At 44.9% G+C, this 11846-nt stretch overlaps 1 pseudogene; it reads right to left on the bottom strand.

Annotated features, from left to right (window-relative positions):
• Nucleotides 1–10219: 10219 nt before the first annotated feature.
• Nucleotides 10220–10830, bottom strand: LOC141991402 (large ribosomal subunit protein bL35m-like; annotated as a pseudogene).
• Between the last annotated feature and the right edge of the window lie 1016 nt (nt 10831–11846).

The raw sequence follows: 11846 nt of genomic DNA, 5'->3' as shown, positions 1-11846 counted from the left end.
AAGCGAGAAATCTTTTGCATTTTCCCAGAGTATTTTTCATGGCTTGTTTAACCCTACGATTAACCCTGGGCCAGGCATCGTGAGCCTGGCTTGCTGGGGAAGGAGGGATGGGGGAAATTGCCTATTTCATCCTCAGAGACAATAAAGGCCACACAAAGACATGCTAAAGTAAACAGCCCATTCTTAGAATTAAGAGAATGATGCCGCAATGCAGGAAGCCTGAACTGGCTGCCAGAGGTTGCAGCGAAGTTTGGGAAAGCAGTGGAAAAGTTCCTAGAGACATTTAGACAGCTCATTGCGGGCCTGGGGAAGGGATTTAAACAGAGTTTACTAGAGCTGACAGAGGTGTAAAGTGTTGTATGCAATATCTAAGGCATGGCCCTGAGCTTGTGCTCAGTTATACTGGTGTAAACCCAAAATATTCCCACTGAAGCTGATGGAGTTCATTCAGATTTATACTGGTGTCACTGAGATCAGGGTCCGGCCCCATGTATACATAGTATGTGCAAATTGATGAACTGTCCAATCCCAGGTGTCGTTGAAATAATCTACTCTTTTTATTACTATCATTTATTTGTATTACCATAGTGCCCAGGAGCCCCAGTCACAGACCAGGACCCCATTGTGCTAGGTGCTGTACAAACACAGAACAAAAAGATAGCCTTGCCCCAAAGAGTTCACAAGACAACAGACGGACACAGACAGACCCAAGAGGGGAGTACAAAGAGACAATGAGACAACATTGGGCAGCATGATCAGCAGTGGTATCAGTTCTACTGTTGCCAATTTAGTTATAGGCTTCCCAGCAAAGGAGAGCGTTGAGGAGGTTTTGAAGGAGGATAAGGGATGGATTTTGTGGAGGTTTACAAGGAGCACCTCCCAGGTATAAGGGGCAATGTGGGAAAGAGCATAAATGTGCTTGTTTGAACATCTGATAAGTGGGTGATGATGGCTAGTGCCATGAGCCAATTGGAGGCAGGCGTTGACATGGCGCTAGTAAATGAGAGATGATAGGCAAAGTGGAGATAGGCCACGAAGGGCCTTGAAAGTGAAGACATCAAATGTAGCTTACATTCCATACAGCAGAGAAGAAGGGGCCAGTGGAGGTATGCAAAGAGTGATGCCCAGCAGTGAGTGGTATTCCGGTAGGTCAACTGCTATACACTCAAGGCCATAATGTCTCTTCTTTCATGGTTTTTAGTCAACATCCTGCATTTGCCCACTGGCCACAGAATGATTTTATTGTACGTCACCAGCACTTGGTCACATTTCTCCGGTCTAATATTGCTGCTTACCGGCGTTGCTGGGATTGCAGCTGGCGCCGCACTCTAGCTATAACAGAACTGCAAATATGAGAGTAGAATGTCTGGCAGCCTTCTTCTGCAGTGTGTGTACACTGAAGTCACATTGCAGCTATCCTCCTCTTTACTGGAAATTTCTACATCCTCAGTCACTGCTTTTCTCTTCCTGGGATGGCCACAGCATTGGGATGAAGTGATTCTATCTTCCTTACCCCTTGCACCACTGCCCATAGGCCAAGCATTTTTCTTTCTGCCTTTTGTTTTGCTTTCTGGACCGTGATGTCTGTAATCTTGGTTGGTGTTTGTCTGTTCTGCCACCTGGTTTCCTTTAGCTTGAGCCTGTGTACTTGTTCTGCACTTGGGTCTGTTATTGTTTTGATCCATTACCTAAGATATCTAGATAGATTGAACCACCTAGCAGTAGTCCTGATCTTAGAGACAGGGCCACTGTTGACTTCAGTGGGCTTTGGATCAGGCTGCAATCCCCCAATGAATCTGGGTTCCAATATATGAAACACAAAGGTAAGTAAGATTTGGGGTTGTCTCCTCAGATCTGACTCCTATAAAAAAGCTTCCCCATGTGTCACCAAATTAAAGAGGAGAAGAGAACCTTTTCAGAGAGAGGTTTTTTTAATTGTTTACTCTTTGCAAGGAGAAATTGGCTTAGTCATAAAGCTGGCTAAATACTGAGGACAAAATGTCTGTGAATATTCACTCAAAATTATAAGTAAATTCATTTCAATGCAATCCTTTGTGTTTGCCTCCCGCGAGCATTCTAGCAAATGAGTTTACTGGCAGGGATATTAAAAGAAACAGAAAATGTTAAGTGAATATTAGAGAACATTTACAGTAAGTATTACATTTTGCATTTGTAATTCAGAGCATTTTCACCTGCAACTGGATTCTAAAGAGTTATTGTCACCCAATCAGGGACCAGAAACCTACCACATCCTACATGCACAATCAAAACAGCTCAAATTGCAGACTTCATATACCACCAATTGTTTGTGAACAAGCTACAGACTGAGAGTTATTAATGGAAATTAACTGGAAAATACTTTTAAACTATGAATAAACAACAACAAAAGTAATCTGTTCATGGAAAAATCACAAACAGAAAAGAGGGAAACGTCATTTAAATACATGATGCATTACTAATCATTTGTCCAGCTCTAGTCTCTCTTATCCGAAATCTCCAAGACCTCTCTGGCTTGCTTCACTAGTTTCTTTCTTTCACTCTCTCTTACTTTTGCTTCTTTTTCATTTTTCAGTTAGCTAAATATAAAGCATGAAGTGTAACAGTAAAATTCAGTTCATCTGCAGCAATGTCTTCTTCCTGACATTAGTGCGTCTGTTGATATGCCTAAAAATCATATTGCTAAATTCACCGTCTGTTTCACATTCCTGACACGTGGGCATGTGAGAAAGGTGAGAGCTGATCAGGTTGTGTGTGTTCTGTGTATGATAGTGCAATCCGTAAGTGTGTGTGTGTGTGTCTGCTTGAATGTGCATATCATTTGAACCATTCTCTCCTTATTCCCCTCCACCGGAGGTCTAATTAAAACAAGAATGCACCGGGCTGCCTTTTGCACTGTTTCATCTCCTGATATTTTTATGTTAAACCCACCAAGGAAATCTCCTGAAGGCTTTGAAGTCTTGGGGTGTGTGAATAAAGATGTCACAATGGCACACACACAGCTTCTTAATGAGGACAGAAGGTTTGATGTCAGAACACTTCAGTGCCCAAAGGAAAGAGATTCTCTCCAACAAGCATGCTCACTCACTTGCTCTCTCTCTGTCTCTCTCTCTCCCTCCTTTGCATTCATACTGCAACCCTTGGTTTGGGTTTGTTTGTTTTCAGAAAGGAAAAAGGGGAAATAGCAGGGAAATGTGGGGGTTGGGATTGGCTTTGAAAATCCTGGTATTGTTAATGATGCTGGGGCTTTATATTTTGCCTTCCTGACTGAGCTGCCAGCCATTTCCAGGGCCCGACTACTGGCTTTTGGAGTCTAGAGCAGGCCACCAGATCCAGACTCTGGGGAAATTCAGAGCCAGATCTGGAGCCAGAATCTCATCTCAGTGACAGCAGTGTAAACTTGAAAGAACACTTTTGAAGTCACTGAGGTCACTCTGGATTAACTTTGATATAACCCCGAATGTCATGACTCAAGACCATAAGCCTGAGCCATGACCACAACTCCAAACTCTCATGAATTTTGAGAAAATTTGGATGTAGACCTGATTCTAGGCCCACTTCTGCTATAAACCATATTTTTTTGGTTACTCCATAGCTATGTCCAATGGCTTCTCCCCATTACCTCAGGGTACTGACCTGGACTGGTATAAAGAGTCTGAAAAATACAAATCAGTAGACATCTAGCAGCAGAGCCCCCTCACAAGCTATGTAACAAACTGCATTATGGGGTGTGGCTAAGGCAGGGCAGAGCATCCTTTTGTAATTGTAGATAAGTCACTGAATCTATTTCCATGACTCATGGGAAGAAGCACTTCGGCAAAGAGGGGAAATGGTCACTAGAGTTGGGCTGTGAGAGCTCCTGCCCCCCCTGAGGGCCATGCCAGGAGTTGGCTCCTCAATCTCTTTCTACCCATAAGCATTAAGGTAGGATTCAGCTCAGATATGAGCATTGGCTGCCTCTGAGCGTTGCCCCAGCTCTCAGTCTGCAAGTCCTCCCACTGAGCACTGTCCTAGGACTTGGCCACTAAGTCCTGATGTTCTCTTTGGTCTTCAAACTTTGCTTGAACTTCAACTTTTGCTTGCTTCAAGCACTCTGCTAGGACTCCTGCCACCTGAGCATCATTATGGAACTCACCTCCTGCTCCTCTGAGTACTGTGCAGGAGCCTATTCTGTTCTAGTCTATGTGGGTTCTTCTACTGCCCTTATCGCTGGAGTATCTGAGCACCTTCCAGTGTTGCATTAAGCAATCTGACTACCACCTATCACACCTGGTTTGTTCTCTCTCACATCCTCTGCCAGGAGGAGAATTGTGTGTGCAGTGGATTGTGTTGTTTTGGTACTGTTTTTAGATGTGTACATTCTATTCTTTGTCCATGTTAGAAAAGGCAGGTCAAAGGAGCGCACCTGGCACTTGGAGAGGAAGGTGGGGAGGTCTGTGATGGTCCTTAGCTCCTGGGGGAGTTCTTTTCATAGTCTAGGACCAGCCCCATAGAAAGCTCTGTCTCTTGCACAGATGAGATTCACCCTAATGGTACAAAGTTCCATTGTGGCAGAAGAACAGACTTGTAGAACTCAGTTTACATCCTGGAGCTTTAGGAAATCTTTTCCATGCCCTGGGCCCAGGCCGATAGCACACTGAAGATAAGGACTGAGACCTTGAACTCTCAAACCCTTTAAGCTCTCTCTCTACACGAGGGACAATATGGGGGGTTATTTTTTTTTTGTTTGGAAGAACGTATTCTAAGCTTGATCCAGTGGCTGCAGAGGCCAAGACAGCTCCTGAGGATCTAATCTATGTACAAAGCAAGCCCTGGAATTTAAATCTCAGCAGGCGTCAGTCCCAAAGTGTTGAAATATTTACTTTTATTTTTACATGGGAGCTGAATGTATCAACACTGAATGAGCTGCAGCATTTTTCACCTAAGAAACCCTGATGTTTGGACTCTATTATTATCATTTATTTTATTGTAAATTAAATTTTGCATCGACTAACCAACATGGGCTTAGCCTCATGCTTGACAAATGAGACATGAGACTTTTTCCTCATCAGAAATTCCTGCTAAATCTCCATTCGGGCCTCTCAGTTGCTGCTAATATATTTTAATAGGGGCACAGAAGCATAATCACACATCCGAATCACGTGTTCATTTAATCACAGGCTCAGGGGCTGGCAGCCCTGCTGCTAGGAGGGGTGTGTGTGTGTGTGCGTGCGCACATGGGTAGGGGGTAACTGCAATGGTCCCATGTGCAATGAATCTGAGAGAATGGGAGATTGAGGTGGATAGCCAGGCTTCCAAAACAGCATTCAGTACCTGCATGGCACTGCCCCATACAGCAATGAGAAGGTGGCCACTTGATTTCTGACTGCATTAAAAGAAAGATTTGTGTTGGTTTTCCTCGGCCTGAAAAATCCCAGCGAAAGGTGTTTTGAAGTGAAACACATATTATGTGATTCATTTCATAAGCATATTTATTCCTCAGATATGTCAAGGCACATGTTGAAAGCTGGTGATTCTGTAAGTAAACACAAGCACAAGAACAGAGTTCCCATTCATTAACGAATTAGGCTGCCCTTAGATACTATCACTGGTAGAGTGATTGCTTAGGAGCCCCAGTCATGGACCAGGACCCCATTGTGATAAGTGCAGTATGAAAACACACACACAGAAAAGACAGCACTAACTTATTTGCCTCTTTAGCACCTAGCTTATTACCAAGTTTCAACAAAACCAATCTCAATGTGCTAACAACATGCTGAGTTGCTCGTTTGGTACTAACTGGCCCCCTCATTGAGGCCTTTATCAGAGTTGGCAAAAGCCCTGTTGCGAACTCCCCAAAAGGCTGGGAAAGCACAGGTCCCCCTGACCTTCTAAGTGACCAAACAAAACCCCTGGATCCTAACACTTTCGGACTTTGAGAAAGTTTGGACCTGAATTTGTACAAGCAGCTCAGAGCTATTTCTGTATTTTAATGAATGTGCTGTGGCTCTTTTAAAGTGGGATTAAAGTGCAAAGTGCTCGTCATAGTTATGATCCCCTCCCCTTCCCAAATCATAGAATCATAGGACTGGAGGTGACCGGGAGAGGTCATTTAGTCCAGTCCCCTGCATGTGTGGGGCCATCTGGTTTTCATGCATCTGACCTTTGCCTGTCAAGATGAATTCACAGGGGAATTCAAGAGCCCTGAAGTCACACTGTGTACAGCCGTACGTCACAGCTAGGATAGATTTGCCAAATCTTCATGAATATATAAATAAATCCCTCTCCACTCAGATCCAGTCTGAAAGCAGCTGATAAGATCATCTACTGGCTCTGTAGCTTTGACCATTTCACCCCTTCTTCAATTCCCCATTCTCCACTGCACCCAACACAAGGGCCTTTCTAGACCCTTCAAAACTCAGCTCCAAAATACTTGCTTGAGGTCTTATTGCAATCCTTCCTCCACATTGCCACCATGCCAGCCTCCTTTGTCCTCTGGCACTGCAAGTGCCTTTGCATCTTCTTCCATCTCCCGCCTTACGCTTGGATACCACTGCCTGGTCCTATGTCAAATCCCTTCTCCAGACTCGCCTCTACTGTAGTGACAACAGTACCCGAACAACGAGATGGGGGCCTGCTGGACACCGATACGAAAACCAGTCAGATCCAACTGCAGTGAGGCAGGTAACTGGTCTGTGTCACCATGTACTCCTGCTATAGTCACACCTCTCTTCCCACCTCCCACCCGCTACCTCTGCTGTGCAGCTGGAGCCCTCTCTTCCCCCACACCCCAGAGTCCTGATTGGCTAGGGACCTGGCAGGAAATCCCACCCTTACTTGCCCGCTCTCCTCCAGGGATGCTTTTTGGGAAGGAACTGTGCAGGCTGCTGGAGGCGGCCCATGTTGCTGTCACTGGAGCCGGCTGGGAGTCTGAGCACAGGGCTAGGAGGACAGGCCCAGGGACGAGCCAGTCTGTGGGGAGGCTGTGAGCTTGAGCCTCATGTGAGGATAAGCCAGAGCTCCAGGAAAGGAGGTGCCCTGATCAGTGACTGAGGCACTGATGCTGGGGAGTGCTCGAGCTATGTGTGCTGATAAAAGTGCCCTTTGCTGGTTAAGGGGATTGTTACTAATAAAGGTGTTGGAGCGATTTCTGCCTCCCCACAGTCTGTAGGAGGGGCCTCTATCCTGAGGCACGGGGTGGGAGTTTGGAGCTAACCACCAGCTAGGGCAGCCCGCCATGGCATGGACTTCCTCCACCTGTCCGTCAGTCATACGGTCAGATCTCTGGGGAGGGAATGTATGTGTTACAGCACCTAGCACAATGGGGCCTCGTTGCTGACTGGGGCCCCGCCTGGTCGCCGCAGCGATACAAATACCTACTAACAACATCAAAGTGCTCTAATTTGATCTGCTGCATGACGTCTCTGAATTTTTCATTCAGCAAATGCCACTGGGCATGCTCTGGGCACAGCACCACAACCCTTCTGCGTCGCGGCGCGATGGCCCCTCGCCATGTGATGGTGAAGAGGCAGCAGTGCGGGGAAATGTCGCTACTGAGAGCCATGCTGCCGCAGCATCGTCCCTTGGCATGTCAGGAGAACGCTGGCACAATACTAAGGGCAGGTCAAAGGCCCCAGCCCCCTAGAGAGATGACCAATGACCTCAGTTATTGGAACGGATAGAACATGCAAGAGGTCTTGATTACATTTATAAGTAATTGCAAAAATTGACATGAACATAAATAACAGTGAGAGTTTAAATGGAGGCGGGGAAAGCCAAGAAATTCAGAGATGAGGCTACTTTTCCACCCTTCCTTGGCCCTGCTGTGGCTAGATAATCCAGGGGGACCATTCCGTGCCAGGGGATTTTAAACCTCCCATAGGCCAAATCCTGAGATTCTTACTCCATTTTTACCTTGCCATTTGTCAGTAACACTCCCATTTTTGCCTGAATAAGGACTGCCCCGGTATTTAGAATTTGCTGTCCCGGTAGGAAGAAGCGAGTGATCTGAAGATAAAGGGTCAGATGCTCAAATACCCCCAGTATGCCCAGAGCACGTCAGGAGATGGTGTCTAAAGATGGGTTAAAACATCCAGTTGTGCCCCTCCCTATGCATGGTGCTGCTCTGTACCTCTGCCATGTGTGCTCTTATAGTAGTCTGAGGACTGCTGTAATTACACTGACCTCCCTTCCCGTTTTCAGTAGCCACACAACTCTTGGCCACTACACTGGCAGCAAGAAGCCTATGCAATGCATAAATCCCTTCGTTGGCTGCACTCCACTGAAAGGCCACCCTTAGGCTCGGATGAGCCCCATGGGGCCTTTTACCCAGATCTGGGGCCAAAGCACACCAGCAGTGCAATCTCAAAGCACTGGAGGATCTGGTCCAAATTTCCCATTTTCATTCAGAAATTACCTTTTTTTGGGCCCATTTAGATTAAAGAACGGGAGCTAAAGAGTCAGTACGCCTCAGCACACACAAAATGCAGGCATATCCCTTTCATCTGGGATGTGCATATATTGAACTGCACATGCAAATGCCTCCTCATGACCCCAGTTAGGCTGTGTGTACAGTGCATGTGTCTGTGTGCACACACGCACACATCCCTGCAGCACATGAACTCATGAACAGAAGCCCCCTGAGAACTTGCCCCTTTAACGGTGTTTTAATTTGCATTGGTGTTCTGTGTAATAATGAATACATTTTGCAGCGCAGCTGAATGTGTGCTGTCATGTCAGGGCAGCTCTGCATCAGCCACTGACATGGTGATGGCTCCTTTGAAGCAGGGAGTACAATGCCGATTCACACACACATATCTGGCCAGCTTCTCTAGGGGGAGTGTGTGTGTGTGTGTGTGTAAAAGAGAGAGAGCGCACATTGTCATGTGCCTCTACTCTGAAATGCTCAGCCCACAAACAGACGTAGCAATATCTGTGCATACCTAATATAGTGTAGAGAGACAAGGTGGGGAGATAATACCTTTTATTGAACCAACTTCTGTTGGTGAGAGACACAAGCTTTCAAGCTTACATAGAGCTTCGTAACCAAGGATGGTCAGAAAGCTTCCTTAGGGACTAGAGAGTGATTCTGTCTTTTCTCTCCACAAGGGTAGCTGTCTCTATCCCAGGATAAAAGTTCAGCCTTTTCTCTCCAAAGAACAAGTCCTTTGTCAGATTTTAATGATTCAGAGGTCACAGCTGTTGGCCTGTCATGAACATGCACGATTAGGGGTGGAAATTGTGACTTCAGTCTCTATCCACTAAGCCAGTGGAGCGGGTTTACTTGCCTAGTTGCGGACTGATTCCAAATAGGAAGGTATGGAGAGCTCTGTCCTGATCAACAGGAAGAAAGAAACAGAGGACGAAATTCTGGCTCATTGAAGTGAATGGCAAAATTCCCATTAATTACAATAGGACCAGGAGTAGTTAACAGCAGAGAAACTGAGCAAGAACTTTAAAGTAGGATGAACAGCCCAATCCTACGTGTGCCCAGTGTAACAACCTGCATGACACATGGAGGGAGGAGCACGTTTTGCAGGAGTTTGGAGGAAACACCAGAACATCGGTCTGTGTGCACATGGCTGGAATGCTAGCTGCAGTTGCAGCATCTTTGTAAATTGGCTCTGTATTAAGAGAACTATTTAAAATTATGGGCATGGAGTCCTTTCATGTTATTACCCGGCATATGGTATATGCAATGTTACGGGCTTATTCCTTCATCCGCTCACTTCCCTGGTCCTTCTCACATGAACAGAGAGCAACAATACCCAAAGTCCAAAGGTGCAAATTCAATGTTTATTGGGGTGAACTTCCAGCAAGCAATGATTCCAATTTCCTTCCTTAGTGTCCACCTTCCCAGCTCTGACACTACAGAGCCATACCTGTGTCCCTGTTCCCATTCCCCCCCTTAGCAAAACACGATTCCAATCCCCCCCACACTTCCTGATTGACTGCAGACTATATAGTAATACTTGAGTTCTGCTTAGCTATACCTTAACCAAACATTTTACTTAAATTTAACTAACCAATCCTAACATATTGTATCATGATTATTTAAGGTGTTTGTACAATAATTCAAATCAGACTGTATATTTGCATGTTACATGTAAATGCAGAAAAATGACAGACTCTAGTTATTAGTCTTTGGAAATGCATAAAAAGATCCCAGCCTACACAGTGACATGTATTGGGCAGTAAGAGGAAAAACAGAAATGTGAACTGAGACACAGAAGAGACAGGTTTTCTATAGTCGAAGGATTGTGCAATCATGATACTTCTGGAAGGGATCATCAACGTACAGTTTCTTCTCTTCCAGAAAGAAGTGGTCATTTGATCAAGGACTTTACTTCGAGTTTTATTGCAAAACACTTGTTCCCTCAAGCGTCTTTTCTGTGGAATAGACTTTTTCCATAATTTTTTCTTGTAACCAGCTTTTTTCCTTAACCAAAGACCACAGTGCAATCAGAGAAATCTATAGACCACAGATTTTAAAGATTTCCTCTTTCCTTTTCGAAGGCTATAATATGTGAGAGTCCTCACAGGCTGTTGGGGATTTTAAGACATCTGAATTTTCTGGTCCCTTTGGCCTACAACAGCTCCTGCATCAACATAATGTGCCAGTAAGGGTGTTACACTGTTAAAGATGGAGAGAGGACACCCACGTGACTGATCACCAACAGACAGCAGAGGTTTTGTAACAGAGGAAGCTAATGGTGCCTGCACCCGGTTGAAACATCATATGGAGAGTCCAGAAATAAGACGGATGTTGCAGGAGCTGTTGTAGGCCAAAGGGACCAGAAAATTCAGAGGTCTTAAAATCCCCAACAGCCTCTGCGTAACGACAGCTACCGCCATCTTGCCAGTCTGTGCAACACCCTTACTGCCACATGTCCTTCAGCAGCCAGTGAGGACTCTCACATATTATAGCCTTCAAAAAGGAAAGAGAAAATCTGTGGTCTATAGATTTCTCTGACTGCACTGTGGTCTTTGGTTAAGGAAAAAAGCTGGTTACAAGAAAAAATTATGGAAAACGTCTATTCCACAGAAAAGACCCTTGAGGGAACAAGTGTTTTGCAATAAAACTCAAAGTAAATTCCTTGATCAAATGAGCACTTCTTTCTGGAAGAGAAGAAACTGTACGTTGATGATCCCTTCCAGAAGTATCATGATCGCACAAACCTTCGACTATAGAAAACCTGTCTCTTCTGTGTCTCAATTCACACTTGTTTTTCCTCTTACTGCCCAATACATGTCATTGTATGTAGGCTGGGATCTTTTTATGCATTTCCAAAGACAAATAACTACAGTCTGTCATTTTTCCACATTTACATGTAACATGCAAATATACAGTCTATTATGATTATTTAACCAGTTATAGCCCACCACCTTAATTAGCTTACACCCAGCAAAATTAATTATACAGCAGACAGAAACAATCACAGAACCAGTCAGAGACCATGCAAATAAACAATAGCAAAGTGGGAACTATAATGACAAAACAATGCAGAACTGAGGATTTCACAACTACATCTATAAAGACATAAGGGTTTCCCAGCTGTGTCTATTGATAAGTGAGTACTTACCGAACAGAAAACTATCAAACTAAACTTCCTTTTATATCCTCTAGGCTCTTCCCTTTCTCTGGAGGTGATAGATTGAAATAAGGCAATCTGGGGCTGTTAGAAAGGTGATCCAATGTGACTAGTTTGGAATGTGAGGATGTGACCATACACTTCCTAGCTTATGGCTGCCTCTGATGTTTAGCCAAAGATCTTAGCCACAGAACAGGGCCTCAGACTGTCACAGTAAGAGAAGGCCCTTACACCGGCAGACAGTGATTTTGATTCTTTCTTTTATACCTCTATAACTAG

This window comes from Natator depressus, chromosome 7, assembly GCF_965152275.1.
Source record: "Natator depressus isolate rNatDep1 chromosome 7, rNatDep2.hap1, whole genome shotgun sequence".
NCBI classification, from domain to species: domain Eukaryota; kingdom Metazoa; phylum Chordata; order Testudines; family Cheloniidae; genus Natator; species Natator depressus.
The sequence above is the reverse complement of the archived record's forward strand: the minus strand, read 5'-3'. Positions and strand labels throughout refer to the sequence as shown.